The sequence below is a fragment of the Trachemys scripta genome, chromosome 11 (genome assembly GCF_013100865.1).
Source record: "Trachemys scripta elegans isolate TJP31775 chromosome 11, CAS_Tse_1.0, whole genome shotgun sequence".
NCBI lineage: Eukaryota > Metazoa > Chordata > Testudines > Emydidae > Trachemys > Trachemys scripta.
This window is the reverse complement of record NC_048308.1, coordinates 47,228,111-47,242,327: the sequence shown is the minus strand read 5'-3', so window position 1 is coordinate 47,242,327 and position 14,217 is coordinate 47,228,111.

The following is a 14,217-nucleotide window of genomic DNA, read 5'->3' as shown; positions in this document are numbered from 1 at the left end:
ATCTACCACCAGACCTCAACACAGCCTTTAATTTTGCAAGTATTTATTTGCAGATAGAAATCAGGTGGGGACCCATCAGAGGTAACTTTGAGCAAATGTGGCCCTCTTTACTCATAGAAGTGGAAATAATCTATTAAAAAGTCTATAATTGCCAGTAAAAAGAAAAGTAGTGCTTCTAATTTATAACATATGTCTAATGAGATTATAGTGGTAATGGGATGCATTTTGCTGAATTATTGAAAACATACTGGACATGAAACTATCAGTCAGGAAAGCAGCACATAAAGCCATTATGTACAACCAGGGAACTTCCCAATATTTAATAGGTCAGAATTTAAGAATACTTAAGCAACTAATGGGTGAGCTCATAGAGGAGGTGGGGGAGAAGAAGCGGGTCAAGGGTGGGGATTTGAGAGAAGGGGTGGAGTGGGCAGGCTGAGGGTTGAGCCCCCCACCCCTGCTGCTTGCAGAGTAGGGGAAGCTGCCCTGGAACCTAACCCCCCCCCCCATTTACATTAATTCTTATCGGGAAATTGGATTCGCTTAACATCGTTTCACTTAAAGTTGCATTTTTCAGGAACAAAACTACAACGTTAAGTGAGGAGTTACTGTACTTAAGTAATAACTTCAGTTTTTGCCTTTGGCTGCTCAGGAGCCAGGGACTAAGACCAGTAAAACTGATATAATCACGGATACAAAAGCTTTGCACGTTGAAGAAAACAGAAAAGATGAATATGAGGTATCATCCTATCCAAGAAAGAGCACCAGTAAGTCACATGAGAACAACACTGTATAAAGAGATATTGTCCCTTCCTAAAACCGATCTTTGCAGCCATATGGAATTTAGAAACAAATTCAAATACCTCTATCCAAAGTTACACAAATGTCATCAAGTCCTAAACAGCATTTAAGATCAGAATTTCATGGCAGTAATCTGAATTTATGTAAAATGATGGTAATCAATACAGTACCTTTAGGAAGCTGTTGCTTGACTAAAGTGTACCACAAAAAACTCAATTCTCATGAAATTGCTAATTTTGCTCCCCTTCTCTGGTCCTCTTTATTCTTTTCCTAGTTTTATGCAACTTAAACTTAATTTAGATGACACACATGCCAAAATATCTCTAGGATTAAGACCTGAAGCCATCCCAGTGGTATCAGCCAGTATCTTGACATTAGTTACTGCTGAGTACAACAAACTAGCACAGCTAATTTGATTTGATTTTCTACAAATCTGGTTAGGTAAATCAATCCTGCACAAAGACAGCACCCCTTCATTTGAATCCCAAAGCAGCTGTATAACTAAAAACCAATTTATCACCTGTTAATTTTATTTGTGTGTGAGAGAGAGAAAATACACTGGTACAGATAAACTGAGTGTTTTTCTTTCCTCTGGCCATTGGATAGGTGGTATCCCATCAGCCTACAGTGTTTTTTTTACTTTGCTGTACATAGGTAAACTCCTCAGTTGATGACTTCCAAAGCTGGAAATTATGGATTGTTGATCCTATCATCCTAACTCAAGTTACTCATACCAGGCCTCGTATCTAATGGGACATTTGAGTAGGGTGACCAGATGTCCCAATTTTATAGGGACAGTCCCAATATTTGGGGCTTTTTCTTATATAGGTGCCTATTACCCCCCACACTCTGTCCCAATTTTTCACACTTGCTATCTGGACACCCCACATTTGGGTGAGTGTCTGTTACTGGTCAGACCACAAAAAACAAGAAATTTGTTTTCCTTGTGGTATAATTGCCAAAGGTTTAGGTGGATAGGCCTGGCACACTAGTTATTGGTCCAAGAAACCAAGAACCAACAGCAGGGTCATTGAGGTCATATGGGCTACTCAAGCTGTTGAAATAGAAGTGTATTTGCTCCACAGATTACATCACCTGGGGGCATTAGATGATTTTCTAAGGGGTTAAGCAAACGAACAATCTAAGGCCATGTGAACATGTTCAGCAGTGCAGCTGTACCAATGCAACTGCATCGCTGCAGTGAATGTAATGAAGATGCTCTATGTCAACAGTAGAGAGCTCTCCCATCAGCATAATAAAACCATCTCTGAACGACAGCAGCTTTGTCAGCGGGAGAAGCTCTCCCACCAACTGTGTGCTGTCCACAGACTGCTTTGGCAGCCAGCTAGTAAACATTTGTTTAAAGTTACAACAACAAAGTATGTACCAAAGAGAGCGTGAGAATGAACAGGGTATAGTCTCTAATTTCCATTATAATAAACAAGGTTACATTTGTGTATCAGGAGCACTCTGTTCACTTGCTGAAGAGAGAAAATATAATTGTACCTCTCTTTAGGTATTGTCTTTGTGATGTTACAAAACAATTACAATGTTGTTCTTAGACTTCCAGGTTTGCCAGTAAAGCCAGACTATTTAGATAACATTCTGTGGAGTTCATTTCAGATCTTATTTAATCCTTTCATGGCTTGTCTGTGAACAGTCAACATTCCTCTGACATTAACAGAAATTAGGGCTTATTGTTACAGTCATCAGCAATCTAGTGACTAAGGACATTTAAAAAATGACCCCAAAGATGTAACTGGGGACCAAAACAGAAGGCAATTAGTGTAATAACACGACATAGACTTCAAAGGTCTTGCTCTGTTCTGGAGGTAAAATCCTGAGATTCTCTGAAGCAAAGCACATTATGCAACAGGACGGCAATGAGCCAATAAATTTGGGCTTGGGTCTGAGAATGTTTCTGCAATTCCCAGTGACGTCAGTAGAAATTGTGGATCAGCACCTTTCAGAATCATGCCTATTGTAAGGACTCAGTCCTGCTCTAAATATAGTCAGTAGGGGGTTTATTAGGACATAAGGTCTCAATCCTTTAGTGAGCTCTTTGAGGACACAGTTGTCTGCCTACACAGAGCTTATTACTGGATTTGGAACCTAAGTAAACAAATTAATAGCAAGTGCAGTTTTGGGGACTGATGACAAGTTCTTAATATAGGAGTGATTTGGTGGGAAAATTTAATTTCTTGTTATAAATCTAGCAAAGAAAGTTCACATACGATTAGTGTGTTCCTGAATAACATGCGCTTCTTAAAGGAATTCTAAATGCAAATTAAAAATAAGGCAGCAATAACTTTTAAAAACTATTTTATTATATTGCATGAGCTCTAATGTTTTACAAATCTTAATTACATTTTCAGCAATAAATACAGTAGTACCGTAGTAAATACTCTGAGACATGAAGACACCTGACAAAAGGATACAAAAGATAGAAACACGTAAAAAGAGGGATGCAAAATATCAAGTATGTTTGAAATGGAAAATAAATGTTTACAAGAGTGGGTGTTTGAAAATGATTGCCAAGGCAATGAAGTGCTTCTTCAACATTTAAGGTGCAGTCCTGCAAGATGCTCAGCACTTCCTGTGTCATCAGCTCCATGGGTTTCATCATCTCACAGAATTGGACTTTGTGAGCTTCATGCACTAGCAAGCATTAAAAAGGGCCTTTCCCCCAACACAGCTGCAAAGATGCTGTAAAAATATTGTTACAAAAGACTTGAGATCATAATATGCATTAAAGTCTGACATCATATTGTGCTTTAACCGAATCGATCAGTTTAATTGAGGAATAATGTACCCAAGTACTTGGAAAACATATATAGAGATTTAATAAATCTTAATTTGTGACTAAAATTACTGAAATTTCAATTGGTAAAACTAATTTTTAAATTTTAAAGTGTTGAGAATATGAATTACTGCACAAGCTTTTTTTTTTGGAAAGGTTTACTACAAAGGGGTGAATGGCTTCAGATTTTTAGCAGGAAATATTTAATACTTCTCTTAAAAGTAAACAAAAAAAGCTTGGATAAAAGTGTTTATCATTAAAAAACTGCTATAGTATCCCAAATCCTTAGCAGAATGCAGAGTGCATTTGGCCAAAAGAGTAACACACATTTACATTTTAATACAAACAATTTCAAGAATAGCATCCTCACTTTTTAAACATGATTGGCCTTGTCCTGTATCTCTTGCATGCCCAAAGGCCCACTAAAGTCAACGACTGGGAAGTCAGCAGGAGAACTTTGAGTATGTAAGCAATGCAGAGTCAGGCTCAAAAGTGTGATTAAAGTTAGCTCCCTCATTGTAAGTCATAAAATACCTGTCTCCATGCTGCTTCCACCTCCTGCTAGCCAGGTAGTGCAGCACTTAAACTAGGATGTATAATTTTTTAGCTATGTCTACATTCCATTTGAGATAATAAATATATTAGATCTGATATTGATCTCATTTAAATCAGTTTTATACTTTGACATCAATGGATTTCAACACATTTACTCCCTGATTTAAGGAGGTGTGATCAGAATCAGGCCCCCTGTGTTTAAAAAACCCCTTGACTGTTGAAATCCTCTGACAGAGGTGATTTCGTTGATAATTTTTAACTTATTTCCAACAAACATTTTCTTAACAATTCCCGAATAGAAAATGTAAAAACATGAGTTACAGCAAACAAGTGTTGTTATCTACATGCAGGAGTCAATGTTCCAACATGAAACACTAGATTTGGCTTTCAAAAACTACAGAAACTACATAGTTTTAGCAATGATCTTTTTTGGCTAACAGAAAAAATTTACATGTGCTTTTTATATAGTGGAGTGTCCTACTGATAAAATAATTCTCTGGGGAAAAAGAAAGGCACTTTAGCAGGCTAGTTTAACTTTCTTCAGCTTTTCCATGCTTGGGTTGTTTATTCTATCAGTGTAAAGTGTTCCAAATACAGTAATAGTCATTGAAAGTTGTCTTATTACAGAGGTAACTGCATTTTAACTTATAGACTGCTACATTAAAATCTACCATTAACCCACTTTTTCATTAGTTGTAATAAAAACAAAGACTGACAATGTGAGGATGAATTCAATTATTGTGGAATATCCACAGGCAATTTCCTCCTCTTTGGTACAAATCACTGCATGTGAGCAAGACAGTGGAACTCAAACAAAATATTTTCCTTCCTGCATCATGGATTTTGTTGTGAGGGTCTGGTTGTGGGAAGATTCTCCAGATCTACATTGCTCGAACATGCTCACTGTTTGACTAGTAAATCTGGCAGTACACTTAAGTATTTTTTTCAGGATATCAAACATAGAACAGGATGCCAAACATAGTTGTGTTCTAATCAGAACCCTCTATGTACATTCTTGATAACAGTCCCCTCACCAACAAACAGAGTCACTTATCTTCATTACAAAGAAGTGCTTGGTCTGAGAAATGTGCAATATTGCACAAACACACATGATGACTAAATTGCCTTTTGGGGGGGGGGGGGGGGGGACTCCATTAACCTACCTTATACAAGACAGAAGAGATTTGAAACTGGTGTGCTACTCTGAGGTAGGAAAATTCTGGAGCTCCTTAAGTCACACATTGCAGCCACAGGGGGAAAAAAGCTATAAAGTTACTTATTTGAAGTCTGACAAAATTTGACCCTTAGGGGGGAGGGATAGCTCAGTGGTTTGAGCATTGGACTGCTAAACCCAGGGTTGAGTGTTCAATCCTTGAGAGGGCCATTTAGCGATCTGGGGCAAAAATCTGTCTGGGGATACGTCCTGCAATTCTTTCAGGGCATGAGAAAAGCAGTCAACATTTGACAAATGTTCAAACATGGAAGGGACTTGAAATACAAGAGAACAATTGATGAACATTTGCACTTCATTAAGCAAGAAGAAAAGTATTGGCAGCAAATACTAAAACCTCTGATTGCTTTGGTCACAGTTTTTCATAGATTCATAGATTCTAGGACTGGAAGGGACCTCGAGAGGTCATCGAGTCCAGTCCCCTGCCCGCATGGCAGGACCAAATACTGTCTAGACCATCCCTGATAGACATTTATCTAACCTACTCTTAAATATCTCCAGAGACGGAGATTCCACAACCTCCCTAGGCAATTTGTTCCAGTGTTTAACCACCCTGACAGTTAGGAACTTTTTCCTAATGTCCAACCTAGACCTCCCTTGCTGCAGTTTAAACCCATTGTTTCTGGTTCTATCCTTAGAGGCTAAGGTGAACAAGTTCTCTCCCTCCTCCTTATGACACCCTTTTAGATACCTGAAAACTGCTATCATGTCCCCTCTCAGTCTTCTCTTTTCCAAACTAAACAAACCCAGTTCTTTCAGCCTTCCTTCATAGGTCATGTTCTCAAGACCTTTAATCATTCTTGTTGCTCTTCTTTGGACCCTTTCCAATTTCTCCACATCTTTTTTAAAATGCGGCGCCCAGAACTGGACACAATACTCCAGCTGAGGCCTAACCAGAGCAGAGTAGAGCGGAAGAATGACTTCTCGTGTCTTGCTCACAACACACCTGTTAATGCATCCCAGAATCATGTTTGCTTTTTTTGCAACAGCATCACACTGTTGACTCATATTTAGCTTGTGGTCCACTATAACCCCTAGATCCCTTTCTGCCGTACTCCTTCCTAGACAGTCTTTTCCCATTCTGTATGTGTGAAACTGATTGTTCCTTCCTAAGTGGAGCACTTTGCATTTGTCTTTGTTAAACTTCATCCTGTTTACCTCAGCCCATTTCTCCAATTTGTCCAGATCATTTTGAATTATGACCCTGTCCTCCAAAGTAGTTGCAATCCCTCCCAGTTTGGTATCATCCGCAAACTTAATAAGCGTACTTTCTATGCCAATATCTAAGTCGTTGATGAAGATATTGAACAGAGCCGGTCCCAAAACAGACCCCTGCGGAACCCCACTCGTTACGCCTTTCCAGCAGGATTGGGAACCATTAATAACAACTCTCTGAGTACGGTTATCCAGCCAGTTATGCACCCACCTTATAGTAGCCCCATCTAATTTGTATTTGCCTAGTTTATCGATAAGAATATCATGCGAGACCGTATCAAATGCCTTACTAAAGTCTAGGTATACCACATCCACCGCTTCACCCTTATCCACAAGGCTCGTTATCCTATCAAAGAAAGCTATCAGATTGGTTTGACATGATTTGTTCTTCACAAATCCATGCTGGCTGTTCCCTATCACCTTACCACCTTCCAAGTGTTTGCAGATGATTTCCTTAATTACTTGCTCCATTATCTTCCCTGGCACAGAAGTTAAACTAACTGGTCTGTAGTTACCTGGGTTGTTTTTATTTCCCTTTTTATAGATGGGCACTATATTTGCCTTTTTCCAGTCTTCTGGAATCTCTCCCGTCTCCCATGACTTTCCAAAGATAATAGCTAGAGGCTCAGATACCTCCTCTATTAGCTCCTTGAGTATTCTAGGATGCATTTCATCAGGCCCGGGTGACTTGCAGGCATCTAACTTTTCTAAGTGATTTTTAACTTGTTCTTTTTTTATTTTATCCGCTAAACCTACCCCCTTCCCATTAGCATTCACTATGTTAGGCATTCCTTCAGACTTCTCGGTGAAGACCGAAACAAAGAAGTCATTAAGCATCTCTGCCATTTCCAAGTTTCCTGTTACTGTTTCTCCCTCTTCACTAAGCAGTGGGCCTACCCTGTCTTTGGTCTTCCTCTTGCTTCTAATGTATTGATAAAAAGTCTTCTTGTTTCCTTTTATTCCCGTAGCTAGTTTGAGCTCATTTTGTGCCTTTGCCTTTCTAATCTTGCCCCTGCATTCCTGTGTTGTTTGCCTATATTCATCTTGGTATGCAAAACCTGGCCTTTTGGGGAACACAAGAAAAACTGCACACTTCTGGTAACGGGAACTTCCTCAAATTTGTCGAATATGTAGCTTCGTTTGACCCGCTTATGGATGAGTATCTTTGCAGGATTAAGGACAAGGAGATGCATGTACATTAGCTAGGGAAAGATATGCAGAATGAGCTTATTCAGCTTCTATCCAATGCCATCAAACAAAAAATCCTAGCACCTGCTCATGCTGCAAAATATTTTTCGATCGTTCTAGATTGTACACCAGATGCAGGCCATGTTGAACAAATGACCATGATCATTCGGTTTCTGGATAGGCCTACTTCAGAGACAGAGAATGAGACTGAGTCAGTATGCATAAAGGAACACTGCTTGGGATTTGTGTCGCTTATGGAGACAACTGGAGCTGGTATGACAGAAACTATTCTTCATCAGTTAGAAGAGATGTCACTGCTTATAGAAAACTTGCGTGGTCAAGGCTATGACAATGGAAAGGACACCCCCCACACTCATTGGCGGTGGGAAGTGGAGAGACGCGGCCCCAGCCCGCTCCACTTCCCTTGCCACGCCCCAGTGGCCCCAGCTATGTCACTCGGGTTGGGGAAAGGACCGTCCCCGGCTCTCACCAGCAGTGGGAAGCAGAGTGCCACGGCTGGGAACTGGCGGAGTAGAGCAGGCTGGGGCCAGGCTGCTCTGCTTCCCACCACCGCTGGTAGTGGGGGTGGGGGAATCCTTTCCCCCAAACCCCCTCCCCTGAGCAACACGGCTGGGGCCCGGGCGAGGGAAGCTGAGCGGGCTGCTCCCGGCCCCTCACTAATCCCCCGGGCCACTCTGGGCCTGTGGGGCCCCCAAAAGTGGCCCCCCCCACAGCTCCTGCCTCCCAGACCCTGGGGGGGGGGGAAGGCCTGGGGCTGCGTAGGGCACCCACATGGCTAGGGACAGCCCTGATTCTGGTCTATAAGCACAAAAATGTAGCAAAGCCACTTGAAATGTCTCACGGTTGTGAGAGTGCTGGAGACGAACAAGCGAGCCAGCCCTCTGATTGCTTAGGTACCAGTTAGCTCCCCTGGAGACGATTCATTGGCAGATATGTAGCTAATTGGTTCATCAGCCCAAGACTGATCAGCTAAAGGCTAGAAAAGTTGACACAGGAAAGTGAAAGATTGGGTTAGCGAACCTAGCATGCTCTGAGATCCCAAGGTAGGGATGCTTCTGTTTTTCTCTGGCCCTGGGGGGACAGGGCAAGAAACCACTGTAAATACTTGCCTAGACAAGACTATTGGTGGGAGAAGTGGGAATATAAATAAATAACATAAAAGTGCCACTTACTGGAGACTCTGAGGTTTCTGGGCATACAAGGGCTAGGACAGAGCGCATCATGTTACAATTGCTCGTAATACTTAATCAGTTCATGCCAGCAAATCAAGAGAAAGAGCAACAAAAACAGCAAGTGGGAGGCTGCAAAATAAAGATGGTTGCAGTAACGCTACTATGACAGATGTACTACTGCAATTATCACCAAACCAACGGCTGGTGAGAATAGTCCAGAAAATCCCAACACTGACACTGGACAAGAACATGGGCAGGTAAAAGTGAGAAAATCCCAACAGAGATACCAACCACCATTTAGATACTGCAGTGAGGATATTGCCTGAGATGGTGGTTCAGCTGTCTTAGAACCTTTGTTGTATAGACATGTGCTTTGTGTATGTTTGCAGTGTTGTTGCAGCTGCAGAACACCTTCAAAAGCAGAGCCTGGGAGCTTAAATTCATAACATTGCTAGACACTCAAGTATCAGGGGGTAGCCGTGTTAGTCTGTATCTACAAAAACAACAAGGAGTCTGGTGGCACCTTAAAGACTAACAGATTTATTTGGGCATAAGCTTGAGGTTTTTACTCACGAAAGCTTATGCCCAAATAAATCTGTTAGTCTTTAAGGTGCCACCAGACTCCTTGTTGTTATTGCTAGACACTAAATATCATGGACTGAATACAGACACTGGATTTATGGTTTATTACAACAATCTGTAATCCACTAACCCCTCCACTGCCTTTTTTTTTGGTCCTATGACCACAGGGGTGTTTCTCTGGCCACTTCACCTTTAATGGTCCCTTAGAATATGTTAACTACTTATGCTATACAATCTGTTCCACCTTCATTTAGATGTGACACATTGATTGTTTCCCAGATCCGAAGAGCTCTGTGTAAGCTCAAAAGCTTGTCTCCTTCACAACAGAAGTTGATCCAATAAAAGACATTACCGCACCCACCTTCCCCTAACGTGCTTCATCTACACAGATGTGTCATTTAACATGTATTGCCTTATCCACCCATCTTATGTCTCCAATATCCTGAGATCAACTTGGTACAGCACCAATCCACACACCATTGCCTTGAAATGTGTATAAAAGGGACTATTTTAACAAATCACTCATTCACCTATGAGCCAACACATAATCTCATGAAGTCCAAACACTACCTATATGATTTTGCATAAAAAAGGTTATATATTTTTGATCCATGTTGCTGCTGGAAGCCTAAAAGCAAGCCAAATTTTCTGGGGTCTGTTAGTCTAACAAACCAAATCTGAGGGTATCAGCTGAAATGCACTACTGGCATATGTCCTCAGAAGGCGTCACTTTGTATTGCCACATCTACAGGGTCAGATTCTGCCTGATGCGCCCAAACAGCACGTTTGTTTGGGGGATTTTTTTGTGGGGAGTGGAGGGGTGCAGGAGTGCAATCCCCTACTCTGCTGTAGGTGGGAACCTGGAACTAGCCAGCACAGCCCATCAGGTAGATGTACCAGTCGGTTCAGTGCATATCCCAGGCAGCCTCCACTGGGCTTTTATGGAGTCCCAGACTTAAAACTGAGCCTCCCAACAGACGTACACACTCCTGGCGGGAACGAATCCCAGCTTTGGTACATAATAACTCCTTGTGGGAACAGAAGAATGCCAAATTGAATCTCTCTGAGCTTGCAGGGATTAATCAAGGCATTATTTTATTGTGTCCTGTCACTCCCATTAGTGAGCCACATAAAGTAGGTTTGAGGAATCAATTATTTTCTTCTCCGCAGAATTGATTTATTCACAAAAATTCCAAAGTGGAATCTGCAAACTAACATTCATCAGTGTCAAACTGCTGTAGGTGCACGAAGTGACAGAGGCATATTCTCAGTATTGACTGGTATCTGACAAACCCTTAACTCATGAGAGAGATTTTTAGGTGCTCTATTACGGAGTACAGCATTAAGAACACTGCCCTCCCACAATTAGCTGAAGGGAAAAATAGAAATAAATATTAATAAAAATTGGAGTGGAAGCCATAGAGCCTAATAAGATGATAAAAATATATTAAGGAAATAAAATAATTGTTTGTAAGGTTCACACGCGTGTATGCTTGAGATACAGTTGGATGTCTATATATGTATGTTTGTTATTATGTACAAAGTATAGTATTTGCTGTCAGCATCCTACATCTGATTGATCAGCATATGTAGAACGAAATCACTTAAGCCACCACCAACTGTATGACACTATAGTATTGGGTACTTTAATGTACATACTTGTGCTCATAAAATTTGTGTTTCTTAATGTATGCTTTTAAGATTTAGTGTATTAAGAAATATTGGTACGTTAAATAGAGAATATTTTGTTTTCAATGATTACTGCTTAAGTGTCAATCCTTTCAGCGGAAGGCTGTATCCGTCCTCCCAAGGGTAAACAAAGTTAGTTAGTTCTGGAGAGTTCCCTGAAGTTCATAGGGGAACCCATGGTAAAACCCTGACAATTCCTTTAGGGTGGGCCACCTCCTTTTACCTACCAAAACAGACCATCGAGTTACTGGAATAGGCAAACCATTGTGGGGGTGCCCCAAGTCTGATTTTGGGGGTAACACAGCTTGTCAAGGACATTATATTAGTATCAATGGAAACTCTGGATCTGTATTTGAAGGACGGAACAGAATGGTGCAACAATGAAAGCATCGACAGTGACAATAATTTATAAGCTTGACATTCAAATAGTCTTTTAAATGTATATCTGGTTTGAAGTGTGGTTGATTATTTAACCATTATGAATCCATCAGAGAAAAAAAATTCCATCCAGAGGATGGAATTTGATGAAGGACATATGTTATAAACATTTTTATACGAATAATTAGTTACACGAATCAAAACACATTACTGAAGGCAGGCGAACATGGCAAATACCCACACTCACCTGTAAGGCAGATGACTTGTGTAATCTTTCAGATTTATTTTTCTGTTGGCCAAACAATAATCTACTTACCATATTTAATATTTATCTCTGAACATTTTGTTTTTCCTTGCTATATTCATGGGCTCGATAAGGATTTCATATGTTCAGGAAGCAATGGCATACTAGGAAGAGTCAGAAACATGGTATGGTTTGCAATTTGGTTTGCAAATTCTTCTAGTAAAAGAAGGAATGGTACCAGCGCCCAACAGTTCACCGAGTTTGATGGTATTGTTTCTTGAGTGAAGATGACTGCAACCCAGGTCCATAGAGTGTATACATATTTTGGTTCTGTTACTTTAACCATATGTACTATACAGACATTGTGTCAAGTATCAGGGGGTAGCCGTGTTAGTCTGTATCTACAAAAACAACCAGGAATCTGGTGGCACCTTAAAGACTAACAGACTTATTTGGGCATAAGCGTTCGCGGGTAAAAACCTCACTTCTTCAGATGCATAGAATGAAAGTTACAGATGCAGGCATTATATACTGACACATGGAGAGCAGGGAGTTACTTCGCAAGTGGAGAACCAGTGATGACAGGGCCAATTCAATCAGGGTGGATGTAGTCCACTCCCAATAATGGATGAGTGTCAATTCCAGGAGAGGAAAAGCTGCTTCTGTAATGAGCCAGTCACTCCCAGTCCCTATTCAAGCCCAGAATCCATTGCAATCAACATACTACACTGACTATGGTGAGAGACTGTGCCACACACTCTCAAAGAAACTGAGGAACCACCTGATCAGCATCCTGTACAGCAGACAGAAGATCAAGAATGAGCTCTCAAAACTGGAGACTCTCATACAATACCAACCTTCCACACAAACTTCCACATGGCTGGACTGTACAAAAATGAGACAAGCCATTTACAACGCACACTTCACTTCTCTACAGAGGAAAAAGGACAGTAAGCTATCTAAACTCCTACCTGCCACAAGGGGCTACAACAGTGGTACCCTCAACTCATCTAACAACATTGTCAATCTTTCCAACCACACACTTAGCCCAACAGAAGAGTCTGTTCTATCTCAGGGACTCTCTTTCTGTCCCACCATCCCCACGAACACAATACAGTTCTGCGGTGATCTGGAAGCCTACTTTCGTCGTCTCCGACTCAAGGAATATTTTCAACGCACCACTGAACAGTGCACTGACCTACAGGAACCCTCCTACCAACACTACAAGAAGAAGAACTCTGCGTGGACTCCTCCTGACGGTCGAAATGACAGACTGGATCTCTACATAGAGTGCTTCTGCAGACGTGCACAGGCTGAAATGGTGGACAAACAACATCACTTGTCCCATAACCTCAGCCGTACAGAACACAATGCCATCCACAGCCTCAGAAACAACTCTGACATTATCATGAAAAGGGCTGACAAAGGAGGTGCTGTAGTCATAATGAACAGGTCAGATTATGAACAGGAGGCTGCCAGGCAACTCTCCAAGACCACATTCTACAGGCCACTATCCTCTGATCCCACTGAGGAATACCAAAAGAAACTACACCATCTGCTCAAGTAATTCCCAGCTACAGTACGGGAACAAATCTACATGGACACACCCCCAGAACCCTGACCAGGAGTATTCTATCTGCTACCCAAGATCCATAAACCCGGAAACCCTGGACGCCCCATCATCTCAGGCATTGGCACTCTTACAGCAGGATTATCTGGCTATTTGGACTCTCTCCTCAGACCCTACGCTACCAGCACTCCCAGCTATCTTCGAGACACCACCGACTTCCTGAGGAAACTACAATGCATTGGTGTTCTTCCTGAAAACACCATCGTGGCCATCATGGATGTAGAAGCATTTTACACCAATATTCCACGTGAAGATGGACTACAAGCTGTCAGGAACAGTATCCCTGATGAGGCCACAGCAAGTCTGGTGGCTGAGCTTTGTGACTTTGTCCTCACCCACAACCACTTTAGATTTGGGGACAACTTATACCTTCATATCAGTGGCACTGCTATGGGTACCCGCATGGCCCCACAGTATGCCAACATTTTTATGGCTGACTTAGAACAACGCTTCCTCAGCTCTCGTCCCCTAGTGCCCCTCCTCTACTTGCGCTACATTGATGACATCTTCATCATATGGACCCACGGAAAGGAAACCCTTGAAGAATTCCACCTGGACTTCAACAATTTCCACCCCACCATCAACCTCAGCCTGGACCAGTCCACACAAGAGATCCACTTCCTGGACACTACAGTACAAATAAGTGATGGTCACATAAACACCACCCTATACCGGAAACCTACTGACCGCTATACGTACCTACATGCCTCC